At 41.6% G+C, this 22,925-nt stretch overlaps 1 protein-coding gene across 3 annotated transcripts in view; it reads left to right on the top strand.

Moving 5' to 3' along the window:
- BASP1 (brain abundant membrane attached signal protein 1) overlaps window positions 1–22,925 on the top strand; it is a 56,056-nt gene that overhangs the window by 1,414 nt on the left and 31,717 nt on the right. The window contains exon 2 of one of the 3 annotated variants that reach the window (XM_086362503.1): window positions 5,778–5,851. The exons of the other annotated variants lie outside the window; for them this stretch is intronic. The gene's annotated coding sequence lies outside the window, so the exon portion shown is untranslated. The remainder of the gene's footprint in view (window positions 1–5,777; window positions 5,852–22,925) is intronic. 3 annotated transcript variants of the gene reach the window in all.

Raw genomic sequence — 22,925 nt, forward strand, 5'->3', positions numbered from 1 at the left:
CGCAGCGGCAGAAGACGAAGGGTGGGGGTGGGGCGGGGCGGGAGTGTAAGGGGGAGAAGGGATACGGGGGGACGTGGTGTGATCAGAAGGAAGGAGGTGGCTTTTTGGTTCAGCAAATGGGTTTCCTTGGCCGCTGGGACTCCTGAATCTTGGCTTGGGGTGGGCGAGGAATGCGAGGTTCACACGACAACGTGCCTTCCGAAGCACCACTGAGCCCATCAGAGCCCCAGCCCCGGACGGGGCCGAGCTGCCTTGCCATTAACCTGTGGGCTCCATCTGAGCGTTTCCTTGTCTCCAGTACTCAGTTCGGAGAATGCGCTGGGCGCCTCCTCTGGCGGCCCTGGCCCGGAGGGTGTGAGCTTGAACCTGACAGCGCGCGGCCCTTCGCCGCCCAGCCCGGCCGGGAGCGAAGGTTTGGGGTTTAGTAGGTTTTGCCTAAAGCGCTAACACTGAAACCCGACGCCTAGCCCCTGTTCCCCCTTCTTCGCCCAATCGCCTCCTCCCTCCTTCCCCAAAGAATAAAAATTGCAGAATCCTTGGATCCGAGCGCACACACAATGCGTGGCTACAAACCGCATTCTTTTCATGAATATTCATCGAACGCTTGGCTGGGCTCCTTATCTGCTTCCTCAAGAGACATTTCCGCCTTGAAACGAACTCCGTGAACAGTCTTTGCCTGTGTAATTTTCACCCTGCTTAAAATAACGCAGCGCACATGGGTGCATTTTTTAGTACCTGGAACAGGATTGACAACCACGCCTCGGTCTGCCGCGAGGCCACTAGCATATCTGCGGCAGGTTAAAATCAAACACTGTCATAGAGGTGGTCTTCCTGCATTAGGGGTGTGGATCAGCCTCGCAGGGATTACAACCGGGGCTCACAGACCTCAGTACTGCGGGCAAAATGAATGAATCCGGACTGTAATTACCTATTCCTTTGTCTTGGCCTCGCGCATGCGCCGGAGAGCAGGGTGTGGAGGGCCCGGGCCGACCCATCTGATCCCTCCATCACCCACCCACCCACTCCCTTCCCAAGCCCAGGAACAAAGGCGTTTGCCCTAAATGTTGCGTGAAACCCTTGGATACAGATGACAGTTTCCCCCCACCCCGTGCGTGTATTTCTTCTCCTAGGCTATCTCATCTTTTGCCTTCTTAGCCATTTCAGTTGATGAAAAATAAGATTAGCCTTGATGCTGAGGGCAAACTGTGGGGTTTAATGTTTTTGTAACCGAACACTGCTCTTTTCCTTTTTCGTGCTGTTCATTGTTCTTTTTCCTGTAACATATCGCACTGCAGTGATGGTGGCCCTATTAATTTGCATCAGTTAACCGTTTGTCTGAAAGGTTTTTGCTGCTGGCCGTTTGATGAAGGGACATTGGTCTCAAAAATGACAGTGGTTCTTGCCCCTGGTGTCACTATGGGAAAAATTAAGACATTTGGCATTTCTTCAAACAAGAGGGCCTACAAAACCCAGAGATGAGAAAATGGTTACTTTGTCAGGATCCTAACGCTGTTTTCTTTTGATTCCTACCTCATTGTTTCATTAGGAAAATCCAAGAAGAACCCCATGGAGATGGAGACCACTGGTAGGGGAGGAAGAAGGCAGATGGGGCTGCTGGGGTGAAGATGGTCTATTAAGTTCTGAATTTTTCTTTTCCATATATATCGATATATGTGTCCATATATATATGGACATACACACACACATTTGATGGTTGATGACTGATTTTTCTTTCCAGTGATGCAGACTATGGCCTCTTTTTGGGCCAGTTTGTTCTACCAACTAAAAAGAGACTTAACTGTTGTGTATAAAAAGGAGCTAAATAATTATATTTTTGCCATGGTACATTACACTTGAAAGAATTTTATGTTTCAGTATTCTCAGTACACCCCGGTAAGACAACACGTGGCAGGAAAATGGAAATTATCTCTTTTGTTCCTGTTAATAAGACTTGATATTGATCAAGTTGAATGTATCAGCACCTTTATTTAATATGGAGGGTAGCCGCCTGCTACCCACTGTCCTCCATAGTATTGGGTGGATTTTTTAGGGTTTAGAGGGCTAGGGGTAGGTTTTTTTTCTTTAGGTTATGTTTTTGAGGAACAGATGAGTCGGAGTATAGATCACATGCAGTAACGAGTATATACCAATATGCCCCCAATTCGATGAGTCTCAGGTTTTTGAGCAAGACCATTTTTAAATTGAATTATAAATGATGGGTTACCTTATTTTTTTTACTCGGCTAGCTTTTTGGCAAGCTTTAGTAGGTGGAGAAAGGGAGCTGAGCCTTTTGACAAAATGCGCCAACAATGACCATATTATCAGTGGCGCCACTGGCGTATCTCTCCTTAACTGATGCACTTGCTCATTATGCAGGCGGAAGAGAACCTTTTCTCCCCACAGACCACCCTAATTTGAACATCTGATTTGAATGGAAGAGTCCTACAGGGCTCTGGCTCCTTATCTTTGGAGGCATCCGTTGCAATCTTCCTGGATTTACTAGAACAAACCATATTATAATCTAAGGTGTGACGTATTCTGTCTCATTAACTTTTGTCTTTAAAATTTTTTTCATATTAAGGACAATTTCAAACCATTTTCATTCCGCAATCAAGATAAGGGGAATATGAAAAACTTAGGAGATTTGGTCACTGTTAAATGGATGTCTGTAATATCCACTGTAATTTTGTAAAAAATTACCAAAATCCAAAACCATTTTTAAGGAAAGTAAGGTGTATACATATGTATACACACACACACACAATTTGTATATATATATATATATATATACTCATGTTACAAAATAAATTTTATTACTGATATGAAACAAAATAGTTGGTACAGAATATCATTTTATAGTGCTTCATGTTGGTCTTTGGAAAATAATCAGTTTTCTGTTTTTCTCAGTATGTATATAGAAAGGAGAGCCTAGCTAGTCTACTAAGATGCTCATTTCCAATTTTTACCAGTGTACCCCTGAAATAAATGGGTTGCATTGAGCATCTTAGCATGTTCATTTAGGTTCTTAAACATTCACATGAAAGCATTTTAAAAGCTGTAATAAACAAATGCTTATAGTAAACAGAAGATTTATAAAGTTGCTCTGCCTTATTTTTGTTATTGTTTGTAAAATTTTGTTTTGAAAATATTTAAAAAGAGGCCTGCTCACTATTGTTCATCAAAAGCAATTTATTTCCTTTGGTGTCTGATTCTGTTGAAAGAGATGTTCTGAATTGCTTAGGTCTTTATCTTTCTAATATGTAGTTTTAACCTACTACTTTATTTATATCCTCTATCAAAAGATTAACATCTTGAAGATTATTTTAGTTGGTAAACTGGAAGCCAGGTACTGTGGAGGTAAAACTGAGCTTGTATATGAGTTGAAGTTCTGGAGGTGGGTGGGGGGATGGGAGCAGAATCTGTTGTTTTATCAAGTTTTCTTAACGCATTGAATCCTTTCCATTTATTCTGACTCTTAAGACTTTGGGTAATACAATGCATTGGGAACTTTACTTTGCAGCTTAAGTCTGGTGGATTAGTATCAGGAAATAACCCAGGCTGTGAATAGCCAGAATGTTTTTTAGAGAGAAAATATTCTTGATAGGGGGGTTTCCTAGGGTGTGGTCGAAAGGAGAGTCAGTTTGAAAAATCTCTAGGCACTGGCTGGGCCACTTTGACCAAATTGCTTCAAACCGCTCTGAATTTCATTTTATCCAATTGTAAAACTGGAGTAATAATTCCTAATTTTAGGCTATAAAAAGGATCGCACATGTCTGAAAAGGGCGTAAGTACAGTGGCCGGCTCCTCGGGCCCCTCGCCCTCTCAGTCTGCATTTTCAACGTAGCCATCAGTGCGAATGACATCAGTAACTAATTTCTGTATACTGAGCTGTGTTTTTGTTCCATGCTGATTAAGACTTGAGGGTTTCAGTATATTCAGTCAGAAATAGGATATTTCAAACCTCATGGAGATACATATTTGAAATTCTATGAAACACCGTATGAGAGTTTGATCCCAAGTAGACTGAATGATGCCAGAATGGCCACCCTCACTGAATTTCCCACAGCTGCCTACATAACTCAAGAGATGGCATTTCAGTTCTTTTGAGAAAATACAGGGGTGGTCTTAAAACCACAGAAGTTCCCAACCTGCCCAAAGATTTTTGTTAAATCCATCCCCTCCCCTGCTATCAAGACAGACATCTAGGTAAGTGTCACGTAAGAAAAAAATGTCCAGTAAATCTTATCAGAAGTAAATGATAATCATCTAGATCTTACCAGTGGATAGTTAAATTGTAATTTTGAAAACACACAAGCCTAGGAAGCAAAGTGATTAAACGACATTCTCTTCTTTGTTCTGGAACTCAGAAATGGGATGACGTGGAAGCCGAGTCTCATAGTATATTTTTCTTCTTCTGCACCCTAAGGGTTTAAGGAACATTAAAAATCAGGCTTTCCAAAAGCAGTAGATGTTTTTGAACAAAAACAGGGAAAGCCAGAGTTTTTTTGACTAGCCAAGGAAGTCAGAGAGGGGAGGTGGTAATTGAGCATGCCTCGAAGTCTTGGAGTAAATTCCTGAAAGCTTTAGAGTCTTTGAAATGGAAGCCATCTGCAAGCGCCACAGGGACCCAGGTCATAAGGACACATTTCAAGATTATAAGAAAATGGTGTTCAGTTGGGAAGGCCAAGTATTTCCACATTTCCTTCTTATCACTTAAGAGGCTTTCTAAACTTGTTTTTGGATTGATTTATTTTCTTAATCATTTTGAATGACTTAAGAATTTCGTTTCAGCCATTTACTAGCTGTGTGACCTTTGTCGAATTGTTTAACTTCTCTGTGCTTCAATTCTCATCTGTAAAATGAAGATTACAATATAGAGTTTCTGTAAAGATTAAGTAATCAGGGGAATGCCTCCCACATTCTGTGTACCTTTATAATACACACTCACTGTAGAGAGGTGAGCAGACCAGCTTTCTTTACTTCATCCTCTGTATCTATAGCTGTTTATATTCTTATTTCGAAGGTTATTATTGCAAGAAAGTCTGGTGGGGGTACCTTGGACAGGAGTTGGTAGAACATAGAAAGCTGGTTTAGAAAAGCCTCCAGATATAGCTCTGATACCTTGAACTTGTTGCCAAGACACTGTGCTAGTTTTAAAAGTCCAGAGTGGGTCCCCAGCCCCCATATTGATTAGTATTACAATGAAAAACAATACTGTGAAAGTCTTTGAAACTTAAAGCCCCTGGTGACTTAAGTACTTTACCATACTTACAGACGCCTGTACTGCAGAAGACCCAGGTTTGACCCTGGGTCAGGAACATCCCCTGGAGAAGGAAATGGCAACCCACTCCAGTGGAGATTTTCAGAGAAAGGCTCTCTGTTTTGATCTGGACTCCACTGGATGACCTTAGGTGTAGACACAATTCATTCATAACCTGAAAAGACTTGGCTTTGTGGTGTCCTGAATCAAGATGTATTCATTAGCATCTGAAAGAAGTGTCTTAGTCATTAGTGCAAAGATTGGTAAAAACCAATTTAGATATTTAAAATACTGAGGACACTGTTCCACATCCCCACCACCCACACCAGAAGTAAAACCAAAGCTTGTCTTACTCAGAGATGTGAAGGTATTGTTACCTGTTGACAAAATCTCTGGAAATAATTATCCCCCCTGGCAACCTTAGTCACTGTGACAAAAAAAAAAAAAAAAAAAAGGAAGTTCTTTGGCCTTCCAGATATTTGAGATGGTTCATCCTGGAATCACTTTGACTTTTCAGGCATTTAATTCAGGGATCTGCCTAAGTGATTCATCTTTGGCCTTCTGGACACTGGACTTTGCTGTTGAGTGAAGGTAAAGTCATTTTTCATTTTGGTTAAATTATTTTTCTAATAGTTTCTTTAAACAAGATTTTGAATCTTATGGAATCAGGAGGGAAATTAATTTATCTGTCAGGTATCCACTGTGGGAAAGCGGTTTTGGGTATGGTAAGTGTATCATAGATGAAGTTAAGGGATGAAATTGGACATCTATTGACTATTATGTGTCTTATGCTGTAATTGAAATTTATCCTCTCAAACAAATTGTAAGAGGCATTTTGCCTGTGAATAAATAACCAAAAAAAAAAAAAAAAGAGGATTAAATAATGTACATAAGATCCTAGGGCTAACAGAAATTAATAGAATTTGGATCCATGTCTAATAGTCCTATTCTGCTGGCCAATGCTACTTTTTCCCGTAAGCCTTGGCTATTTTATCTCATGTAATATGGACACTTGGGATAAAATGGGTAATATATTGTAACACATTAACCTCTTCAATATTCATTTAGAGAGAGTTGTGCTAGGTTCTTCTCTGAAAAATTATCTTAGAAGAGATACACTGTCTAATAAATATTTAATCCATAAATGCATTTAGTGGCCTCTAGATTAGAAATGCTTCCTGTTGTGTGAATATAGGCTGATGTCTATAAGTCATCTCTCTTTCTGGGATGACGATGATGATAAAGGCTGCTTTTGAAGGACCATAGAAAAATGGCCTCGTTGCACTTCACAGGTGGAAATAATCACTCAAATGCCTTACCTGTAATTCTACTTTTGATATACTAATCAGAGACACTAGTCAGCCCTCTTCCAGCTCTGTAGTTGCCTAATTAGAAATAAACCAAGTCCTAAACTCGTGACCCCATTTTCACTCTACCTCCACGGAGGGTTCATTTACGGGTTCATTTACGCAAAGTTGGTGGCTGCGTTTAAATACTCTCCTAATTATCAATGCAACCTCAGTCTTTTGTAAATTCTTGCATCATCCTAACAGAAGGATTGTAAGCTCATCACTAAAACACTTCTTTTGGAACTCAGAGGACCTTAGAAATGTCAGTAGCTTAGTCGAGGTCCCATGAGCTGGTCAGTGGCCAAGTGGAAACCCAGGTTATTTCCCGCTAAAGCTCCATTCCTATCAACCCTCCTTTTGGTCTAATTGAGTCAAACTCTTACTATCTTCAGCTTAAAAAAAATTCCTTGCTTTCTTTGACTCTGATACCAGTTTTGGGGTTTTTTTTAAAGTCTTTATTGAATTTGTTAACAATATTACTTCTGTTTTTTTATGTTTTGGGTTTTTGACCCTTGAGGCATGTGGGATCTTAGTTCCCCAACCAGGGATGGAACCCACACCCTGAGCCTTGGAAGGGGGAGCCTTAACCACTGGACCACCAGGGAAGTCCCTGATACCAGGTTTTGACAATCCAGCCTGATCCTGTGTTCTCTCCAGCAGAGAACCAGTTCCGCCTTCTCGATAGCACCACTTGTGCTTCCTGCCTGCTGCTGCTTTTGCTACATGCCGTCTTCTCCGCTTTCTTCTTATTATAGGCGTGTGGTTTCCTTCAGATGCTAAAGAATTTATGGCATGCGTTAAAATAATTTCGCCCAGAAGACTAAATTTTTGTGTCGTATCTTTGTTTCTCTCCTAAAATAAACAAATGTTGCAGGGTTTGGAGCCTGCAGATGGAGGGTAGGAGTTTGAAAAGAAAGCCAGTTGGTTTTAGACTACTTTGGGGGCTGTGGAGTGAGCAGAGCAGTGAAGCATTGTGCCCTAGAAATGCTCCAGAATCTCTTGGAAGATCCAGTGTGCACAGTGCTGTAGAGATGGACATGAGTTTTTCTGTCCGTTCCTAGGGTTATCTGGACTTCCCAGTGGCACTAATGATAAAGAACTCACCTGCCAATGCAAAGTACATAGAAGACAGTGGGTTTGATCCCTGGGTCAGGAAGATCCCCCGGAGGAGGCATGACAACCCAGCCCAGTATTCTTACTTGGAGAATCCCATGGACAGAGGAGCCTGGTAGGCTACAGTCCATGGGGTTGCAAAGAGTCAGACGAAGCGAGTTAGCACACACAGACAGTCCGGTTTACTGGCTTGAGAGCTGCATGAAACATGAGGTTTGATCTTTTTTCTTTAGAATGATCAGAATGATCGTTTGTGGTATTTGGGATGATTTAGAGGATTTAAAAGGGCAGTAAGTTTCTGAAGTAGTCATTAAAATATGAAACTGAAGTACTTAAGTTGTTAAAACACTTGATAAAGCTTAATATTCAGATGTTTGAAATGAATTTTAGCAATGTAAACTGTGTGCATTTGTATTTGGAGAAACTATGATAAGTTTATTTTTAGATAAGAGAGTTCTAATTCATATTTAAAACAATCTATTTAGACATTTCAGTAAGTAGAGAATGAGTCTTAGATAAATTTATATTTTTTTCCCAGGGAACCCTGCAATAAACAAATGACTTTGCAATTTTGTTAATGCTTTTAAATTATCATAGTTTTACAGGTTCAGAAATGGACATATTTCTTAAATAAAGCCAAATTAAACCCCCCCCCCCTTTTTTTTAAGTTTATGAGGCAAAGGATATCAGAGAACAGCTTCTCCTGCTTAAGCTTTCTAAATTACAAGTGTCCTAGATTGCGTGGCCAACTAATTTTGAAAAGACCCACATCATTTACCTGATGGTGGCCATTCAAAACACCATTGCCAATAGATTAATACAATAGCCAAGTTAAACAGTAACAGGATCTACTTGGGGAAATAGTATATCAAAAGAGAAAGCAATAACAGCCATCTAGTGCCTGTGAGGACATCCAGATTTCCTTGGAATCACTGGATCTTCCCACAGTCCTGTTTTAAGCCTCTCTGAGCTTGTCTTGGAAACTATAGGGGCTGTAGAATGTTTGCTGACTCTGACCTTTATGAATATTCTCAGCTGTTTCAACATGGAATAAGAGCATCTGAGTTTGCTTTAGGCATGTTTAAGACTTGGGAAAAAGGAAAATCTAGAGAAATCAGTGACTTACAGATGGAGAGATTTGAGACGGCTTTCCTCCTTTATCCTGTATTCCATCCAGGAGGTAGATTATATGACCACTTGGGTATTCACTAAAGACTTGATTGATTAAATGAGGCGTTCAGGAATCTAATTTGCATGACTCATTTTCCTAAGGTAGGAAAAAAAGAGTTTCAATCAACAATTAAATGGTTACAGTAGCTCTTACAGAGTCTTGTGATCACCCAGCCTCAGTGAATACAATTGACCAGAGGTTATTAGGCACTAGAGTGTCTCAGTAGCCCTGGTCATCTTTTGTTGAGACTTCAAGCTTTGAATTCCCAGGGCTCACCCAGCTGGACTTCAGAAACCTGGTTCCAGAACTTCTACTATGTGGTTTTCAGACAAATAGTAACAAGTGTTTATAGCAATGGTCTCCCACAGAGAGCATTTGTAGCAATGGTCTCCCACAGGTTGTTAACACAAGGTTGATGGTTTCCCAGGTATGTGTTTCTACATGTGACTCACATCTAAGTATCACTCTTGTCCACTACCTAATCCAGTGGTTGACTAAGGAAAAGTCTCATTGAAAGTTTCATTGGTATAAGAGACAGAACCAGTAGCTCACTCCACTTAACCTCCACCCTTTCTGTTCTAACTGGCTTCGCTTCTGCCTTCCAGAGAGCTTAGCTTTCATTTCATTTATACTAAAGTCACCTGGGTGGGTGGGTCCGAGGTCCTCCTAGGAGAAGTCAACTGGCTACAATGCAGAGAAAAACAACTACATGATGGGATTATGACATATACTTTCACTAAGGTAAGAGAAGAATTTTTAAAAACTGAGTCTGAAGGTCACCAAGCTTCTCATGGCTCTGCCTCACCCAACCATGTTAATTGGTCCTTTCCTGCCTGAAAAATATCACATGGTTGTACTTTAAACTTTAATGTTGTCAGTAGTAATACATTCTATGGCTGTATCCTTATTTCCAGCAACAAATATTACCATATTAAGGGGAGACGTGGTGGTTCGAGGGATCAGTTGGCAAATTAGGGTTTGTCCCCAGTTACATTAGGATTTGTCCCCACACTGCCACCTTTAACTTGCCTTCTTTATGACCAAGAGTGACCGCTTGCACGTGTCTTTCCTGTTAGTGATGCCCGTTGCTAGGCATACTACTTAAGGAGTATTCTTTGTCATATCTGTAGTGAGATAGCCAAGGGTCCCAAATAAAGGGTAAAGAAGTCCAGAATGATGTCTGCAAAAAATGTTACTGCTGTTATAAGTGGAATGAAGAAAAGCTCAACCCAATAGAATTGAGCATGATTTCTGTTGAAAGAGGGTGTCATCTGGGACAGATAATATCTAAAAACCAGCCCCCTCAATTTCCTAAACCCTTAGGGTATTTAGATAGCATCATATAATAAAATTACTGTTAGCAGCACACAGCACGGCCAAGCAGCAAGCCCTGACATGTTAGTAGTTGTTCACATAGTTTACCCGGCAGAGAAAATATCTAACTGCTACAACAAATGTTTTAGATCGCTAACATGCACCGTGGTTAGTGTGAAGTGCAAGTTGGCTGCGGAAGAATTTCCATTGAATTCTGATTCTGATAACACATTTAACTACCACCCTAACTAAACCGTCCCATCTTGAGAGAGGGCGAGGCCTTTGGGAGTAATAGCATTTCTTACTAAATACTGAGGTTTGTGAAAATCCTTCTGAAAAGAAGGAAATGGCTATGCTTGAGGGAAGTTTCCACGGGGTATTTTTGCAGCTGTGTTTCTAGATGGAGAGAGGGGAACACCATTCCTTTCTGTTCCTGAGAGTGTCTGGATTCCCCTTGTGTGGGCAGGGTTTCTGGTAAGTACAATACAGGAAGCAAAACTGCATTGTTCTAGATCAGCAGTCGGTGACCTCGTTTCTAAGCCCCAACCCCCTCTATCTAGTGTTTTCAGGGGAGAAAAAGGAGCCTGGAGAGTGAGAGGAGGCAGGGGAGGGGCAGGAGAGGAGAGCTGGAGATACTCTCGTGTAACAGGAATTGCAGAGGCAGGACACTTCGTTCCTGGGTTCCTCAGCTAGGGCTGCCATGACAGACTCCCCGGCCTGGAGGCTACAGTGCCAAAGTCAAGGTGTTGCCCAGTTCAGCTTCCTCTTGTGACGTCTCGCCATGTCTTGCAGATGGCTGCCTTCTGGCTGTGTCCTCATTGGGTCTTCTGTCTGTGCGTGCACTGCTGGTCGCTGGTCTCTCTCTCTCTCTATGTCCTAATCTCTTTGTATAAGGACACACCAGTTCTATTGGATTTAGGCCTACCTCTGTGGCCTCATTTTCACCTAATTTACCTCTTAAGTTTTGAGCTGCAGGAAGTTAGAACTTCAGCATATGAATGGAAGCAGGGCACAGCTCATTTCATATTAGGAAAGGTGGTTTAGAGGAATATTCAAAGCCCCTATGCAAAGTGCCCCGTTCCCTGCCCTTAAGACAAAGGAGGTGGGGAGAATCAGCTGCCCTGGAGCCTCTGGTTTTGTTGTTGTTCAGTCACTAAGTCCGACTCTTTGTGACCTCATGGACTGCAGCACGCCAGGCTTCCCTGTGCTTCACCATCTCCCGGAGTTTTCTCAAACTCACGTCCACTGAGTCGGTGATGCCATCCAACCATCTCATTCTCTGTCATCCCCTTCTCCTCCCGCCTTCAATCTTTCCCAGCTCAGGGTCTTTTCCAGAGAGTCAGCTCTTCACATTAGGCGGCCAAAGTATTGGAGCTTCAGCATCAGTCCTTCCAGTGCCTGTGGTTTACTCCTTGCAAATCCATGTGAGGCAAGCCTGAGCAGTGTTCTCTTTTGAGGACATGAGATGCAGAGAAGTTAATTTCCCTGAGATTCACATCACTAGGAAAGGTAGAACCTATGTGGACTTCAAAGCCTGTTTCTATGGCTCCCTCAGGCTGGGGATGGCAAAGGGTGTGTGCAGGTACTATTCTCTCTGTTGGACTCAGGATAGATGTGGGATGAGGCCTCAGAATCCTTCTCAACACAGTGCTTTAGGCAGTTGCCACCAATCAATAGGCGTTAATTTGTGGTGAAGCCTGTTTTCATTCCAGCACTATATGATCATGCTTTTCCTCTGCATGAAGCCTTTTCCATTGGTTATCCATATTTCTAAATACAGCAAGGGAATAAAGGAAGAGAAGAGGATTTACATAGTCCAGGTCATGTAAAGGACACCTATTCTTGAATAAATTAAAACAGGTGTTCTGGGGGAGAAAAAGAAAAAAGGTAACTCCTACCAGCAGTGGCCTTGGTCAAGAGCCCTTCTTAATGTGGACGGAAGGGTTGACCAGATGTGTAAGCCAGTTTAAAATCCTGTACCAGCATCCATGCTTGTTGGTAGGGATTCAGACTCCAGAAGAATCTTACTGTGGGCAAGTTTTATTGGATGGATGGTTGAAGACATTAGAAGATACAGGTTTTAACAGAAAGCAAATGTGGAAAGAATGGTTGGAATTTTGACAGGTTTCTCTACAGTGGGACAGTAAGGGTAGGGAAGTTAGTGACAGGAGTCATATGAAATTTTTGATAACGAAAAAATCAGGGCTTATGAATTCTGGGGCCTTTCCAAGAAGTAAAACAAGTAGTGATACTGAAGGGACTCTTGAGGGGCATTCTCAACAAGCGTGGGTGTGACTGTGTCTTCACGTAACACTTTGGCGGCTCTTTTGCAAAAAGCACTTTACGACTTTTGAAAGTGCCCTTTCAAGTGATTCAATCATTGCCTTTCTGTTTCGAGCTGCAGGTCACGTCATGTTGTGTTAACTATAGCAATAAAAATATTACCTCACTAAGCCACAGTCTAATTGAATATAGTAATTCAATTTGATGAAGCTAGATGAACTACTGGCCCTAAACTAATTGAAAGTTGGTACTGTTTAATATCTTTTATAGAAATAATTGTCTTCATAAAACCTGCAATGTTACTGTAGAATTTTTTTAATTCTTTAATTTATGCAATATCTGTTTTTGAGCCGATGTCTGTAGTCTTCTTTCAGTGTTCAGTTTCTGGTCAATAGCACCTTCTTCCATTCATTCCAGAAAACGGGGATCATCCTGCAAACAAAAGTCTGGCATCTCCCTGGTCATTGCCCCTCATATCCGTCCATTCCTCTCTACACTAAGTTGTGAACCTTGTTGAAGTTTTTACCCCTCTCCTCGATTACTGTGATCATACTCTGCTAAATGCAAACGTGGCATCCCTGTGCTGACACTTTTTTATCATGACTTTCTCTTACACGTAGAATAAAATTATCAAAATCCTTTGCCGATTTGTAAGTTCCCTCGTGTTCACCTTCTGTTTTCCTCTTCAGTCTCCTCTGATCCCCATTCTCACCCACGTGGCCTGCCTTTCAGTGCTTCCAAATGCTCCAACCTCTTTCCCATTGTTCTTCTGCCTGGAATATTCTTTTCTCCATTGTCCAAGTACTCCTCAACCTAAAAATGCCACTTTCTCAGACGTTCCTTTCCTGACTGTCCCCATCCCTCTCAGAGCGCTTGGCATTTTTGGCTCTTAATTGATCAAAACACGATGTGATTATTTAATGTCTCCATTCCTCTGGATGGAAAGACCCAGGAGGCAGGGATGCGTCAGTTTTGTTGATCCGTGACAGAGCTGTCCAGCAGTTCTGGGGCTTACGTGGCGCTTCATATTTGCTCAGTGTCAAGGTTGCCCACAGGACCATATATTTCATGGAGGGCACACATCCTCTGAAAGTCACCTTTGGTGGCTGAGATAACTTCCATGTATTGACATGCAATTTCACCTCATCAGTTGTGCTTACTATGAAGATGAATACCTGATGAACTCCAATTAGTGTAATTATTCTGTTTCCAAGCACTAACCTTAGTGGTAATTGTTCTGCAGGCCTATGACATTATGGAGTAATTAGTACTAATGGCTCAGGCATCCAGGCTTCCTCCTAAGGTAGGGTGTCAAATAATGAAATTGTGTTATTTGGGAAACAAGCAGTATCACCCTGTGAGGTCTTTTCAGACAGAATCCACAGCCGGTGAACATTGGGGCAGATTGTAGCTGGACTTCTCATGCATTCTTTCAAGTGCTTGAATGTCACGGGTCTGCCATGAATCGGTCATATTGAGCATCTTAACCATTGAATTTTTATACCAGTCTTTGTGAGGTCAGGAGTATTAGGCCTCCAGATGAGCATAATGATTTTAACACCAATAGATTATAAACCTAATGAAGTAAATGTGAATTTAATGGGCAGAGGAGCCTGGCAGGCTACAGTCCATGGGGTAGCAAAGAATCAGATATGACTGAGCACACAGCCCTGATTTTATGCTGTGACCACTTACTCTAAATGGTGAGTTTCAGCACAAGGCTTTGTTTTGTTCATCTTTGGCTATCAGTTTCTAGCACAAAACCTATGGTCCAGTAAGAACTGAATGCATAAGAGGTCGTGTTTTATGGCCATGTGACATCTTGCTATGCAGATAAAGGCATATTTCAGAGCATTGACCTTTGCTGTACTTTCATATCCAGGAACCAGCTTGTAACAAACTTTTAGCAGATATCACAGTGTTTCCTTTGGGTTGGTGGGGTGAACACAATTTAGAGCGTGGTGATTTACTCCTCACCCACCCCTTACCCCTGCCACTTACACGTACTCTTTGATGGTCAGTATTCAACTTTCATTGTCTTATCCCTGAGTGTCTTTAGCTTCAGTGTGAACTAAAATTCTTAGAGATAAGTATTTTCTTCTCAGCCCTGAGATCTCTCACAGGACATTGTCTGGTGGTCTAAACCTCATTCTTAATGATAGAATTCTTATTAAATAAAAAAAGTTTGTAGTTTTTGACAATTATAGGAAATTGATTTCTAAAATAACCTGTAGTTAAGAAATAATAATGTAAGGTTCCAGTTAAAAGCAAGTCTAATCTGGCAATACAACTTATTCTAAAACATTTCTAGATATTGATATTTTATTTGCAACATTTTTATTTTAATTGTCTACTTTTTAAAAACATTCAATGCGCGGTTAAAGGTGAAGTGATATCTGGGTCTTGATTGTCTTTATCTTTGAGCTGTGTTGGGCTGGCTATCGGACATCTCATACCATCTACATGATTAATACCATAAACACATGCTACTTTTACTAGTAAATCAATACGTTGTCTTAAAATGGTCTCATTTTAGATGAAATGGGGCGTGTTCTACAAGATGGCTGTAGACTTGTACGGTCTCATTTTCAGTGAGTTCAGTTTGTGAATTAGCCAGTGGCATTCTCTGCAGCTGTGGCTCCTTCATCTCCCCCTTCCTTTCTGATGTCCCTCCCTACTAACACATAGGATGGCACATCCGTGTGGATTGAAGGGAACTGGCCATCCGAAGGGAGAGCTCAGCCTGGGATCATCGACGCTGTAGGGTCATGTGAGTTGGATTTAAATTGAGTAGTAGAATGAAAAGGGCAGTGACACTTTTTGCAGTTAGTTTTTGATCTTATGTGTTGTTGAGTATCCCTAACTCACCATACTGACAGCTGGCTTCTCACATACCAGACTTCTTGTTTTGAAGCCTTGAGGTTGTAGATTATGTACTTGGAATATGTAATTAGCTGGAATGACATGGTATTGATGGTTGAGCAGCGGTTTATGACACAAATGAGTAACTGGATGACTGATAGACCTTTGGATGTGTATTTCCAAGAAGAATTTACTAAGCAATACTTTCCTTGATTTATTTTTTTAAAAAGTCGTCTTAATGTGGCTTGCTAGGATAAAGATGTCATTTTGGTTTTAAAGTTGAGGAATATAAACAGAAAAGTTGCTGTGGCTGCAGTAAGGAAGCCCAAGGCATGGTTGGCTTAGACATTCAGGTCCCTCATACCCCAGCTCCAGGAAGCCTTCTGTGTGAGCCTCCTGCTGTTGTGGATACCTGTGTTACTCCCCTTCAATTTTTTGTGAAGACAGTTCTATTTCTGTTCTATAAATGCATTATCAGGTTGGGTGCACATGATGTACACGCACACATTTGAAGACCTAAGCCTAAAAATTGATTTTATATAGTTAAAAGGTACAGGTATTACTTGCTAATGAATGCAGTCTTTATTTTAATGTCAATGGTTTTCTAAAAAACGAAACAGGCAGTGGTTTTGGTAAGCATATTTTTAAGACTAAGCTTTTTAAAAGGAGTTCAAATGAGCAGCCGACGTGGGAGTTTGCTACTCTGTTAAATGCAGTGTAGGAAAATACAAACCACATTAAAATCTTGTAGAGTTAATGTTTGTTTGCTGAGTGAGCTGAGAGACGCAAAGACCTGTTAACCTTGTTTTTAAGGAGTTTACAGTTGGTGAAGGCAAAAAGGTTCACCAGTAATTACAGTGAGACAAAAGCATTGGTCTGTATCCACATAGAGATATTAGATGACTATTGAATTAGCAGCCTGGATCAATCATTATCTCTGTCTTCTCTCTGTTCTGCTGTTGGTAGATCCATCTTTTCTACTTAACTAAGCCATCCATGTGGGATATTCCGAGTTTGGTAGGCTATTATTTAAAGAGTTTTATGTAACTATCACTTTTGAGAGGGACTTCCCTGGTGGCTCAGATGGTAAAGTGTCTGTCTACAATGCGGGAGACCCGGGTTCAGTCCCTGGATTGGGAAGATCCCCGGGAGAAGGAAATGGCAATCCACTCCAGTACTATTGCCTGGAAAATCCCATGGACAGAGGAGCCTGGTAGGCTACAGTCCATGGGGTCACAAAGAGTTGGACATGACTGAGCAACTGAACTGAACTGATCACTTTTGAGAATATAGAATCCAGCATTGGTTTCATTTAATTCAAAGGTCTTAATCACTCGGTAGAGAAGTCATTTACATATCTTACATTTTCATTAAGAACATAGTACTTTGGGATTATAAACTGAAGGGAAAACCTTCAAGCCTAGTTAATTCTCAGAACACATATGAATATGCTTTAGGTCTCAAGCAGAGCAGCCTCTTCAGTATCTGAGGGACCTATCAGGGAAGGGTTCCCAACTGGTGCCCCCTGACCACTGTAAGACAGGCTGCTCAGCCTGAGAAATAAAAGGGAAGAATTTCTCTTGTTCTTTCTTTGAAAGTCTCAGAAAAGCACTGAATGGTTTGTAGGATCCTTCAAATCTTTATTCTTGGGAAGTTGCTTCCTGAATTCAGGAATGAATGATGCTTGTCCTTTGTTCTAGAGAGAGTTGGAATCTCTAGGAACACAATGGGAGGAGTGTGGAAATGACTCTGATCTGGGACTAAGGAGTATCTCTGTACAAAGTTCATTTTGCTAAAAGGTGCTTTGGAAAATCTTAATTCTAAAGTTTCTTGGATTAGGTAAGTTTGCAGTGCTAAAGTTAATAACATATCATTGTTCTATTAGTATTCCATGTTTTGTCATAGGAGTTATATTTACTTATGTGTCTAATCCTTTTTGCTCTAAAGTGCTGGTTTCTCTTGATTCCTGTATTGCAAATAGCTTACAGAGATACGTGAACATGACTTTAAAAAGAAATCTCAATGACTTCATGGCAAGTTTGGTAACCAATCTCATATTGTTCCTCTAACCTTCACCTTCTAGTTTGATTTGTACTACCTGTTGTCTGTACCCGCTGACTGACAAATGATTATTTTTCAACCCCATGGGGAAACTCGTTGGACATAGAAACCCTGTCCACTTGACTGCTGTTCTTCTACAACTTAGGCAATAGTTGTCTCAGAAATATTGTTCAACATAAATCAATGTATTAGTCTTAGAGACTATCTACCTTGAGGGAGAGAGGCAAGAATGATTATTCTGTACATTTTAAAAATTTGTTATTACATGAATTTAAACCAGTGACACATTTGTGAGTCCCTTGGGCAGGTCATTCGGAGAACTAATTTTCTGGCTGATAGATGGGAATTATAGTATTCATGTTCTGTTGATATTCTCTTAAGTAGTTAAATGGCTACTGAGTATATCCTGAGACCATGTCCTAAGAGTTTAGTTTTCACATCATTGTTATTTATATCATCTTTGTAGACCCTAATATCTAGACGTTGAGTAAGTCAAATGTACTGGATAAAGCACACTTCTCATTAGATCCATCTTAAGAAAAAATTCTTAACAGAAAGTCTTGATGTAAATATATCAGGTCTTCATATCAAACAAGCCACTGTGTAAATCCTGATACTTTCAAGAGCTGGTATTTTTCTGTATACCTTTTAAAGTTTGTTAATGGAATTTTCCAGCTCACCTTGCAGTAAACAACCACAAATTCTTTCTCGAGGTGTTGTAAGCAAGACTGATAAGGTTTTCTGAGAGGGAAGCAAAGAACCTTCCTTGAGCGCCTCAGGAATGCATTTCTAAATTAAAGCATGGATTAAAGATCTGTTTTTAATGTTACTGACTTTGACGCTTTTCATTTTGAAGAAAGAAAACTGCCTAAATCTGGGGTTGGGTTGAAGGCATTACCGTGTAGACCTTTAGAGACAGATGTTTAAATGAGGCTTCTGTAACCTGGCCAGGGCAGAAGGAGAAGAGGGTGGTAGAGGATGAGATGGTTGAATAGCCTCACCAGCTCAACGGATATGAATCTGAGCAAACTCCGGGAGATGGTGAAGGACAGGGAAGCCTGGCATGCTGCAGTCCACGAGGTTGCAAAGAGTCGGACACAACTGAACGACTGAACAGTGACAGTAACGTGTGTCACCGAACAGTACAAACGTGTGTGGAGAGGCTGGTTCATGTGATAAATGCTTATTTGGAGTCTTGTCTTCTCTGAGTTTCTCAGTCACATTCTCTTGGATGGGTCTGAGCACTTTGAGACACTTTGCCTAACACTACTTGGTGTGTGACTAGGAATATGTTTGTGAATTGTACTTATTCTATTGTCCAGGTGCCTTTCGTTTGTTTTTTCCCCTTTGTTTCCATTGCTTTCTCTTTTCAGAATAGCACTGCACTTTCTTCTTCTTAAACTCATTCCAGATTTCTTTGGTTCTCCTCAGCATCTTAGTTTCATCTAGAAAAAGTGGTCACCATTTTCAGCCAACTCACCTGACATAGCTGCCTATCTGAGTTTTTATTGAAGGCAAAATAAAACTTCAAAGACGCTGAAGAAGCTTGAGCATCCCTTCTCTCCCTTTCAACTAACACCTACCAGTGTTTATCTTGGGAGTAATTTGAGGTTTATATGATGAAACACGTAGTCAAGTGTTAATAGAGACTAATATCAAGCTTCAGAACAGTGTGCAGAAAGCTTTAATATTTTTTGTTGAGCATTTGATACTCTCTGATCATGGGTTTCTGTGGAATCCATGAAAGCATGGAGGAAAAATGCTTGCCTGGCTCCCTGATAACCTCAACCAAATGTACTGATGTTCAGCCCCAGCCATTTCCCATCGGAGCTTGTCCCACCTTTTGTCTCCTTTTCTTCTTGTGCCTCATGCCATCTCCAGTTTGCCATCCCATTTTCCAGCGCCATGTTGGCTCCTAATTTCTCATAAATACCTGAAGTGTGGTGTAAAGGATATGACTCTTTAAACGTGATTCATTGTGAATCATATTTCAATATTGATATCACAGTGATTTCCCAAAGAATATGTGGAAGCTTCTTTCTCAGTGTAAACTGTGAATCATCTACTTTCAATCCAACGTTGGTTATCTTCAGTATGTTTTAAGGACCCAACTTCTCAGGTGAAGACTACACAGCTCTCTAGTGAATGGCTAGAAAAGGATGACGGGTCTAGTGCTTGTTCAGTTCAGGCTGTAAGAAGCCAGTGTAGCTGCTTTGAGCCAAAGGAGTGTGTACAGTAGTGACAGTAAAGCCACACAAGTCCTTTACTCTCACCTAACTCATCAGTCAGCACTTGACTTGATACTGGGCTTCCCTGATGGCTCAGATGGTAAAGAATCTGCCTGCAATGTAGAAGACCTGAGTTCAATCCCTGGGTCAGGAAGGTCTCCTGGAGAAGGGAATGGCAACCCACTCCCGTATTCTTCCCTGGAGAAGTCCATGGGCAGAGACCCTGGTGGGCTCCAATCCATGGGGTTGCAAAGAGCTGGACACGACTGAGTGACTTTCATGGGCAGAGACCCTGGTGGGCTACAATCCATGGGTTTGCAAAGAGCTGGACACAACTGAGTGACTTTCCCTTTCACTTTAACCGAATATTATACAGTATTCTAGCTCCTTCTGAAAGAAAGTGTAGCATAGATGAAAAGTCTTCTCACTTCATTTCCCCCACTCCCTTTTTTTTCTTTCCTTAAGTTACCAGGCCCCAGGTCCAGATAAGAAGGTCGATGTTAGTCCATGCACAGAGGGCTGTGTATTTGGTGATAACCATTGGCCTCACACACAGCTGGAACCTAGGTCTCAGAGTCCTAAAGGATGTGTTGAGATAGCTAGGGCCATCATCTTAATTACAGCTTTGGTTACCTTCCTTCCAGGATCTTTGCAATGTAAGGCTGATTCCAGTTTGGACCCAGTTAGGAATTGAGATATGTCTGGCATATACGTGTCTGCTAATGCCCTTTAATGGTTGAAAACAGAAGCTTCCCTTAAGGAAGCAAAACTGCTCCAGTTTGGATTTCCCCTCCCCTTGCACCCCTGTGTGTGAAATCCTCTTGACTGGTAACCACTGCAGAGTGGAGTCTTCGGGAAAGCCACCCAGGAGTGTGGTGGTGGTTGCGTTTTCTTTCAGTCTTCCAACCTGTAGGCCTGTATTTGACACTGTTAATAGTTGATGGAGTTTCAAAAGTGCTTCTAAAAAGGCCTAAGATGTTATGGTTTTGACTCAAAGTTGATAACATGAAACCATCATTACAGGGAAGGTAAAACCACACAAAGATGTGGTTTTCAAACGGCATTTCACAGCATTTTATAATCTTTTAAAATTATGTTATTATAAAATAAAGCCTTTTAGTGTGCTGAACACAAGCTTAGCAGGGACCAAGCAGGTAGTGCCGCAGGCTTCACAGATGCCGATGTTTTAGGATACAGCAACCTGAAGGGGGACGTGTTGTTATCCTCCCATTGTACAGATGAGAAGACTGATGCACAGAGCCATAAATCCCAGCTCACACAGCCTGTGACACCAACCCTTTCTGGGCCACAGTCTATGCTCTTCACTTGCCAGAAGCATTCCGGTCAATGGAAAAACTTAATTTGTTGCTTCCAATTTGGGTCACTTCTCTTGACCTCTTTAAGTAAGTGCCATGCATTAGCTGTATTGGAAATAGAACAGGAGTCGGAAGCTATGTCTGTTCGGGGGCTGGAGTGGAGCCAGTGTGCACAGAGGTCCCTGTGTCTGCCTGTGAGACTGAGGGCCACCAGTGTCTCATTGCCTCTCCTCCAGCCCTTTTGGCTGCAGTGGGTGGGAATTGATCCTGTGGGTCAATTTACCAAAAGAAAACCAAGACCCCAGACCACTCGGCGACCAGGAGATGGGGACTTGGGCACCAGGCTGCAAAACTCATCCAGTGATTCAGCGTGCAAACTTTGGAATTCCTGAGACTCAAATTTAAGCTTAAAGAATTAAATCAGAGAACTCAACTGAAATATTGAACCATACTGTGATCTCCCTACAGAATACGAAGTGTGCTGTATTTTAAGGGAAGGTGGTTATCTCTGAGACCCCGTTCCCTCATGTTCTGTGTGGTTTCTTCAGTGGCAGAGAGAGGCGTGAAACCACAGTAAGACACTGGCTTCTCAGACTGCTCCTTAGAGTGGAAAGATTCTTGATGTTTTGGCAATTACTATCAATTACACTGATTTTGTTGGAGAAGGAAATGGCAACCCACTCCAATGTTCTTGCCTGGAGAATCCCAGGACGGAGGAGCCTGGAGAGGTTACAGTCCATGGGGTTGCAAAGAGTTGGACATGACTGAGTGACTAAACCACCACCACCACACTGAATTTGTAGTTCGTGTGTGTGCGTGCTCATGCACGCACATGCTCAGTTACATCTGACTCTTTGAGACCCCATGGACTGTAGCCCCCAGGCCCCTCTATTCATGGGATTCTCCAGGCAAGAATACTGGAGTGGGCTGCCATTTCCTTCTCCAACAAAATCAGTGTAATTGATAGTAATTGCCAAAACATCAAGAATCTTTCCACTCTAAGGAGCAGTCTGAGAAGCCAGTGTCTTACTGTGGTTTCACGCCTCTCTCTGCCACTGAAGAAACCACACAGAAAACCAAGCACTGGAGCTGTTGCCAAAGTGTTTATCAGACACAGTTTCTCCAGTGCCATACATGCTTTGTATTACATAAAATCAGGTAACATTCTGTTCAGTTCAGTCACCCAGTCGTGTCCGACTCTTTGCGACCCCATGAATCGCGGCATGCCAGGCCTCCCTGTCCATCACCATCTCCTGGAGTTCACCCAAACTCACGTCCTTCGAGTCGGTGATGCCATCCAGCCATCTCATCCTCTGTCGTCCCCTTCTCCTCCTGCCCCAATCCCTCCCAGCATCAGAGTCTTTTCCAATGAGTCAACTCTTCGCATGAGGTGGCCAAAGTACTGGAGTTTCAGTTTCTGCATCAGTCCTTCCAATGAACACCCAGGACTGATTTCCTTTAGAATGGACTGACTGGATCTCCTTGCAGGTAACATTGTTTCCTTGCAAATATATCCCTACACTGTAAACTGTAACACAGAGTTGAAGGTTTCTCTTTGATAGTTCAGGCTCTCAAATATTGGATGAGAACGTTTCCTTCAGTGAGAATCTCTATGTTAAATTTTTCAATATATGCCCTTTTGGTAAGAATGTATTAGTATGTATTATACATCACAAGGTCTGGAGGACAGAATGTAGGTGAAAGGCTGGTCCAATGTTATGCTTTTTTTTCTTCCAAACTAGTAATTTAACTCATGCCAGAATAATTGGATTTATACTTCTGAGTGATCTTGCTTTAACTTCAGACCAAATTTTGTATAATGTCAGTTTTGTTTGATTTGCTTTGTGAGGATAGGTAAAAATTATATCAAGTCACAAACATGAATAAAACATCAAAGTGCTGTCCAGTATCAGGAATCGCATAATGACTTAGGAGTATGGTATACGTGGATATCTGGGGACCTACATT

The sequence above is a fragment of the Bos grunniens genome, chromosome 20 (assembly GCF_055505025.1).
Source record: "Bos grunniens cultivar Pamir isolate PY7600 chromosome 20, Bosgru_T2T1.0, whole genome shotgun sequence".
NCBI classification, from domain to species: Eukaryota; Metazoa; Chordata; class Mammalia; order Artiodactyla; family Bovidae; genus Bos; species Bos grunniens.